Genomic DNA, 8030 nt, shown 5'->3' on the forward strand with positions numbered 1-8030 from the left:
TCTCCAAAGGTACTTGTTGGGTTGGCGTATTTCGAGATTAGGATTTGTCACTCCGATTGTCGGAGAGGTATCTCTGGGCCCACTCAGTAATACACATCACTTTAAGCCTTGCAAGCATTGTGAATAATGAGTTAGTTACGGGATGATGTATTACGAAACGAGTAAAGAGACTTGCCGGTAACGAGATTGAACTAGGTATCGAGATACCGACGATCGAATCTCGGGCAAGTAACATACCGATGACAAAGGGAACAACGTATGTTGTTATGCGGTCTGACCGATAAAGATCTTCGTAGAATATGTAGGAACCAATATGAGCATCCAGGTTCCGCTATTGGTTATTGACCGGAGAGGTGTCTCGGTCATGTCTACATAGTTCTCGAACCCATAGGGTCTGCACGCTTAACGTTACGATGACAGTTATATTATGAGTTTATATGTTTTGATGTACCGAAGGTTGTTCGGTGTCCCGGATGTGATCACGGACATGACGAGGAGTCTCGAAATGGTCGAGACGTAAAGATTGATATATTGGAAGCCTATGTTTGGACATCGGAAGTGTTCCGGGTGAAATCGGGATTTTTCCGGAGTACCGAGAGGTTACCGGAACCCCCCGGTAACTTAATGGGCCTTAGTGGGCCTAGGTGGACGAGAGGAGAGGAGGCCAGGGCAGGGCCGCGCCCCCCTTCCCCCCCAGTCCGAATAGGACAAGGAGATGGGGGAGGCGCCCCCCCTTCCTTCCTCCCCTCCACCTCTTCCCCCTTCCACTCCTAGTCCAACATGGAAAAAGGGGGGAGTCCTACTCCCGGTAGGAGTAGGACTCCTCCTGGCGCGCCACACCTCCTTGGCCGGCGGCCTCCCCCTTGCACCTTTATATACGGGGGCAGGGGGGCACCTCTAGACACACAATTGATCTACGATCTTTTAGCCGTGTGCGGTGCCCCCCTCCACCATATTACACCTCGATAATATCATTGCGGAGCTTAGGCGAAGCCCTGCGTCGGTAGAACATCATCATCGTCACCACGCCGTCGTGCTGACGAAACTCTCCCTCAACACTCGGCTGGATCAGAGTTCGAGGGACGTCATCGAGCTGAACGTGTGCTGAACTCGGAGGTGCCGTGCGTTCGGTACTTGATCGGTCGGATCGTGAAGACGTACGACTACATCAACCGCGTTGTGTTAACGCTTCCGCTTTCGGTCTACGAGGGTACGTGGACAACACTCTCCCCTCTCGTTGCTACGCATCACCATGATCTTGCATATGCGTAGAATTTTTTTGAAATTACTATGTTCCCCAACAGTGGCATCCGAGCCTGGTTTTATGCGTTGATGTTATGCACGAGTAGAACACAAGTGAGTTGTGGGCGGTATAAGTCATACTGCTTACCAGCATGTCATACTTTGGTTCAGCGGTATTGTAAGATGTAGCGGCCCGGACCGACATTACGCGTACGCTTACGCGAGACTGGTTTCACCGTTGCGAGCACTCGTTGCTTAAAGGTGACTGGCGGGTGCCTGTCTCTCTCACTTTAGTTGAACCGAGTGTGGCTACGCCCGGTCCTTGCGAAGGTTAAAACAGCACCAACTTGACAAACTATCATTGTGGTTTTGATGCGTAGGTAAGAACGGTTCTTGCTAAGCCCGTAGCAGCCACGTAAAACTTGCAACAACAAAGTAGAGGACGTCTAACTTGTTTTTGCAGGGCATGTTGTGATGTGATATGGTCAAGACATGATGCTATATTTTATTGTATGAGATGATCATGTTTTGTAACCGAGTTATCGGCAACTGGCAGGAGCCATATGGTTGTCGCTTTATTGTATGCAATGCAATCGCCATGTAATTGTTTTACTTTATCACTAAGCGGTAGCGATAGTCGTAAAAGCAATAGTTGGCGAGACGACAACGATGCTACGATGGAGATCAAGGTGTCGAGCCGGTGACGATGGTGATCATGACGGTGCTTCAGAGATGGAGATCACAAGCACAAGATGATGATCGCCATATCATATCACTGATATTGATTGCATGTGATGTTTATCTTTTATGCATCTTATCTTGCTTTGATTGACAGTAGCATTATAAGATGATCTCTCACTAAAATTTCAAGATAAAAGTGTTCTCCCTGAGTATGCACCGTTGCGAAAGTTCTTCGTGCTGAGACACCACGTGATGATCGGGTGTGATAGGCTCTACGTTCAAATACAACGGGTGCAAAACAGTTGCACACGCGGAATACTCAGGTTAAACTTGACGAGCCTAGCATATGCAGATATGGCCTCGGAACACGGAGACCGAAAGGTCGAGCGTGAATCATATAGTAGATATGATCAACATAGTGATGTTCACCATTGAAACTACTCCATCTCACGTGATGATCGGACATGGTTTAATTGATTTGGATCACGTAATCACTTAGATGATTAGAGGGATGTCTATCTAAGTGGGAGTTCTTAAGTAATATGATTAATTGAACTTGAATTTATCATGAACTTAGTACCTGATAGTATCTTGCTTGTCTATGTTAATTGTAGATAAATGGCCCATGCTGTTGTTCCGTTGAATTTTAATGCGTTCCTTGAGAAAGCAAAGTTGAAAGATGATGGTAGCAATTACACGGACTAGGTCCGTAACTTGAGGATTATCCTCATTGCTGCACAGAAGAATTACGTCCTGGAAGCACCGCTAGGTGCCAGGCCTCCTGCAAGAGCAACACCAGAAGTTATGAACGTCTGGCAGAGCAAAGCTGATGACTACTCGATAGTTCAGTGTGCCATGCTTTACGGCTTAGAACCGGGTCTTCAACGACGTTTTGAACGTCATGGAGCATATGAGATGTTCCAGGAGTTGAAGTTAATATTTCAAGCAAATGCCCGGATTGAGAGATATGAAGTCTCCAATAAGTTCTACAGCTGCAAGATGGAAGAGAATAGTTCTGTCAATGAGCATATACTCAAAATGTCTGGGTATAATAATCACTTGATTCAACTGGGAGTTAATCTTCCGGATGATAGCGTCATTGACAGAATTCTTCAATCACTGCCACCAAGCTACAAGAGCTTCGTGATGAACTATAACATGCAAGGGATGAATAAGACAATTCCCGAGCTCTTCGCAATGCTAAAGGCAGCGGAGGTAGAAATCAAAAAGGAGCATCAAGTGTTGATGGTCAGTAAGACCACTAGTTTCAAGAAAAAGGGCAAAGGGAAGAAGAAGGGAACTTCAAGAAGAACAACAAGCAAGTTGTTGTTCAGGAGAAGAAACCCAAGTCTGGACCTAAGCCTGAAACTGAGTGCTTCTACTGCAAGCAGACTGGTCACTGGAAGCGGAACTGCCCCAAGTATTTGGCGGATAAGAAGGATGGCAAGGTTAACAAAGGTATATGTGATATACATGTTATTGATGTGTACCTTACTAATGCTTGCAGTAGCACCTGGGTATTTGATACTGGTTCTGTTGCTAATATTTGCAACTCGAAACAGGGGCTACGGATTAAGCGAAGATTGGCTAAGGACGAGGTGACGATGCGCGTGGGAAATGGTTCCAAAGTCGATGTGATCGCGGTCGGCACGCTACCTCTACATCTACCTTCGGGATTAGTTTTAGACCTAAATAATTGTTATTTGGTGCCAGCGTTAAGCATGAACATTATATCTGGATCTTGTTTAATGCGAGACGGTTATTCATTTAAATCAGAGAATAATGGTTGTTCTATTTATATGAATAATATCTTTTATGGTCATGCACCCTTGAAGAGTGGTCTATTTTTAATGAATCTCGATAGTAGTGACACACATATTCATAATGTCGAAGCCAAAAGATGCAGAGTTGATAATGACAGTGCAACTTATTTGTGGCACTGCCGTTTGGGTCATATCGGTGTAAAGCGCATGAAGAAACTCCATACTGATGGACTTTTGGAATCACTTGATTATGAATCACTTGGTACTTGCGAACCGTGCCTCATGGGCAAGATGACTAAAACGCCGTTCTCCGGAACTATGGAGAGAGCAACAGATTTATTGGAAATCATACATACAGATGTATGTGGTCCGATGAATATTGAGGCTCGTGGCGGATATCGTTATTTTCTCACCTTCACAGATGATTTGAGCAGATATGGGTATATCTACTTAATGAAACATAAGTCTGAAACATTTGAAAAGTTCAAAGAATTTCAGAGTGAAGTTGAAAATCATCGTAACAAGAAAATAAAGTTTCTACGATCAGATCGTGGAAGAGAATATTTGAGTTACGAGTTTGGCCTACATTTGAAACAATGCGGAATAGTTTCGCAACTCACGCCACCCGGAACACCACAGCGTAATGGTGTGTCCGAACGTCGTAATCATACTTTACTAGATATGGTGCGATCTATGATGTCTCTTACTGATTTACCGCTATCATTTTGGGGTTATGCTTTAGAGACGGCTGCATTCACTCTAAATAGGGCACCATCAAAACCCGTTGAAACGACACCTTATGAACTATGGTTTGGCAAGAAACCAAAGTTGTCGTATCTTAAAGTTTGGGGTTGCGATGCTTATGTGAAGAAACTTCAACCTGATAAGCTCGAACCTAAATCGGAGAAATGTGTCTTCATAGGATACCCAAAGGAGACTTTTGGGTACACCTTCTATCACAGATCCGAAGGCAAGACATTCGTTGCTAAGAATGGATCCTTTCTAGAGAAGGAGTTTCTCTCGAAACAAGTGAGTGGGAGGAAAGTAGAACTTGATGAGGTAACTGTACCTGCTCCCTTATTGGAAAGTAGATCATCACAGAAACCAGTTTCTGCGACACCTACGCCAATTAGTGGGAAGTTAATGATAATGATCATGAAACTTCAGATCAAGTTATTACTGAACCTCGTAGGTCAACCAGATTAAGATCCGCACCAGAGTGGTACGGTAATCCTATTCTGGAGGTTATGTTACTAGACCATGACGAACCTACAAACTATGAAGAAGCGATGGTGAGCCCAGATTCCGCAAAATGGCTTGAGGCCATGAAATCTAAGATGGGATCCATGTATGAGAACAAAGTATGGACTTTGGTTGACTTGCCCGATGATCGGCAAGCCATTGAAAATAAATGGATCTTCAAGAAGAAGACTGACGCTGACGGTAATGTTACTGTCTATAAAGCTCGACTTGTTGAGAAAGGTTTTCGACAAGTTCAAGGGATTGACTACGATGAGACCTTCTCACCCGTAGCGATGCTTAAGTCTGTCCGAATCATGTTAGCAATTGCCACATTTTATGATTATGAAATTTGGCAAATGGATGTAAAAACTGTATTCCTGAATGGATTTCTGGAAGAAGAGTTGTATATGATGCAACCGGAAGGTTTTATCGATCCAAAGGGAGCTAACAAAGTGTGCAAGCTCCAGCGATCCATTTATGGACTGGTGCAAGCCTCTCGGAGTTGGAATAAACGCTTTGATAGTGTGATCAAAGCATTTGGTTTTATACAGACTTTTGGAGAAGCCTGTATTTACAAGAAAGTGAGTGGGAGCTCAGTAGCATTTCTGATATTATATGTGGATGACATATTGCTGATTGGAAATGATATAGAATTTCTGGATAGCATAAAGGGATACTTGAATAAAAGTTTTTCAATGAAAGACCTCGGTGTAGCTGCATATATATTAGGCATTAAGATCTATAGAGATAGATCAAGATGCTTAATTGGACTTTCCCAAAGCACATACCTTGACAAAGTTTTGAAGAAGTTCAAAATGGATCAAGCAAAGAAAGGGTTCTTGCCTGTACTACAAGGTGTGAGATTGAGTAAGACTCAATGCCCGACCACTGCAGAAGATAGAGAGAAGATGAAAGATGTTCCCTATGCTTCAGCCATAGGCTCTATCATGTATGCAATGCTGTGTACCAGACCTGATGTGTGCCTTGCTATAAGTTTAGCAGGGAGGTACCAAAGTAATCCAGGAGTGGATCACTTGACAGCGGTCAAGAACATCCTGAAATACCTGAAAAGGACTAAGGATATGTTTCTCGTTTATGGAGGTGACAAGGAGCTCATCGTAAATGGTTACGTTGATGCAAGCGTTGACACTGATCCGGACGATTCTAAATCGCAAACCGGATACGTATTTACATTGAACGGTGGAGTTGTCAGTTGGTGCAGTTCTAAGCAAACTGTCATGGCGGGATCTACGTGTGAAGCGGAGTACATAGCTGCTTCGGAAGCAGCAAATGAAGGAGTCTGGATGAAGGAGTTCATATCCGATCTAGGTGTCATACCTAGTGCATCGGGACCAATGAAAATCTTTTGTGACAATACTGGTGCAATTGCCTTAGCAAAGGAATCCAGATTTCACAAGAGAACCAAGCACATCAAAAGACGCTTCAATTCCATCCGGGATTTAGTCCAGGTGGGAGACATAGAAATTTGCAAGATACATACGGATCTGAATGTTGCAGACCCGTTGACTAAGCCTGTTCCACGAGCAAAACATGATCAGCACCAAGACTCCATGGGTGTAAGAATCATTACTGTGTAATCTAGATTATTGACTCTAGTGCAAGTGGGAGACTGAAGGAAATATGCCCTAGAGGCAATAATAAAGTATTATTTATTTCCTTATATCATGATAAATGTTTATTATTCATGCTAGAATTGTATTAACCGGAAACATAATACATGTGTGAATACATAGACAAACAGAGTGTCACTAGTATGCCTCTACTTGACTAGCTCGTTAATCAAAGATGGTTATGTTTCCTAGCCATAGACATGAGTTGTCATTTGATTAACGGGATCACCTCATTAGGAGAATGACGTGATTGACTTGACCCATTCCGTTAGCTTAGCACTCGATCGTTTAGTATGTTGCTATTGCTTTCTTCGTGACTTATACATGTTCCTATGACTATGAGATTATGCAACTCCCGTTTACCGGAGGAACACTTTGTGTGCTACCAAACGTCACAACGTAACTGGGTGATTATAAAGGTGCTCTACAGGTGTCTCCAAAGGTACTTGTTGGGTTGGCGTATTTCGAGATTAGGATTTGTCACTCCGATTGTCGGAGAGGTATCTCTAGGCCCACTCAGTAATACACATCACTTTAAGCCTTGCAAGCATTGTGACTAATGAGTTAGTTATGGGATGATGTATTACAGAACGAGTAAAGAGACTTGCCGGTAACGAGATTGAACTAGGTATCGAGATACCGACGATCGAATCTCGGGCAAGTAACATACCGATGACAAAGGGAACAACGTATGTTGTTATGCGGTCTGACCGATAAAGATCTTCGTAGAATATGTAGGAACCAATATGAGCATCCAGGTTCCGCTATTGGTTATTGACTGGAGAGGTGTCTCGGTCATGTCTACATAGTTCTCGAACCCGTAGGGTCCGCACGCTTAACGTTACGATGACAGTTATATTATGAGTTTATATGTTTTGATGTACCAAAGGTTGTTCGGAGTCCCGGATGTGATCACGGACATGACGAGGAGTCTCGAAATGGTCGAGACGTAAAGATTGATATATTGGAAGCCTATGTTTGGACATCGGAAGTGTTCCGGGTGAAATCGGGATTTTTCCGGAGTACCGGGAGGTTACTGGAACCCCCCGGTAATTTAATGGGCCTTAGTGGGCCTAGGTGGAAGAGAGGAGAGGAGGCCAGGGCAGGGCCGCGCCCCCCTTCCCCCCAGTCCAAATAGGACAAGGAGAGGGGGGCGGCGCCCCCCTTCCTTCCTCCCCTCCACCTCTTCCCCCTTCCACTCCTAGTCCAACATGGAAAAAGGGGGGAGTCCTACTCCCGGTAGGAGTAGGACTCCTCCTGGCGCGCCACACCTCCTTGGCCGGCGGCCTCCCCCTTGCACCTTTATATACGGGGGCAGGGGGGCACCTCTAGACACACAATTGATCTACGATCTTTTAGCCGTGTGCGGTGCCCCCTCCACCATATTACACCTCGATAATATCGTTGCGGAGCTTAGGCGAAGCCCTGCGTCGGTAGAACATCATCATCGTCACTACGCCGTCGTGCTGAG

Source organism: Aegilops tauschii, chromosome 7, assembly GCF_002575655.3.
Source record: "Aegilops tauschii subsp. strangulata cultivar AL8/78 chromosome 7, Aet v6.0, whole genome shotgun sequence".
Taxonomy (NCBI): domain Eukaryota; kingdom Viridiplantae; phylum Streptophyta; class Magnoliopsida; order Poales; family Poaceae; genus Aegilops; species Aegilops tauschii.